Source organism: Myotis brandtii, unplaced genomic scaffold, assembly GCF_000412655.1.
Source record: "Myotis brandtii unplaced genomic scaffold, ASM41265v1 scaffold320, whole genome shotgun sequence".
Taxonomy (NCBI): Eukaryota; Metazoa; Chordata; class Mammalia; order Chiroptera; family Vespertilionidae; genus Myotis; species Myotis brandtii.
Genome location: NW_005362270.1, coordinates 1164165 through 1164613, shown reverse-complemented (window position 1 = coordinate 1164613; position 449 = coordinate 1164165).

Below are 449 nucleotides of genomic sequence, written 5' to 3'. Positions count from 1 at the left end.
CCTGCCCGTCAGCTACACTGGGCACAGGGTGATCTCTGGGGACTTCCAGGTCTGCACCCTGTGGACCTGTGATTTGGAGAATCAAGAGAGGGAGAGAGAGAGAGAAATATCGATGTGAGAGAGACACATCAATTGGTTGTCTCCCATGCATGCCCAGACTGAGGCTGGGGATCAAACCTGCAACTTAGGTATGTGCCCTTGACTGGGAATTGAACCTGCAACCCTTTAGTACGAAAGGCCATGCTGTAACCACTGAGCACACCAGCCAGGGCACAGAGTTAATTTTTTAAGAGACAATTTTTTAAAAGTGTATCAATTAACACTTTAAGAAAAATATCACACTCAGGCCAAACTGAGAACACTGATTACCAAATGGGATGATAGAGATTGCCAAAGAACATGTCCCCAACTTGCTGTGGGATCTCCAGCAAACTCCTCCCTTATTGGCC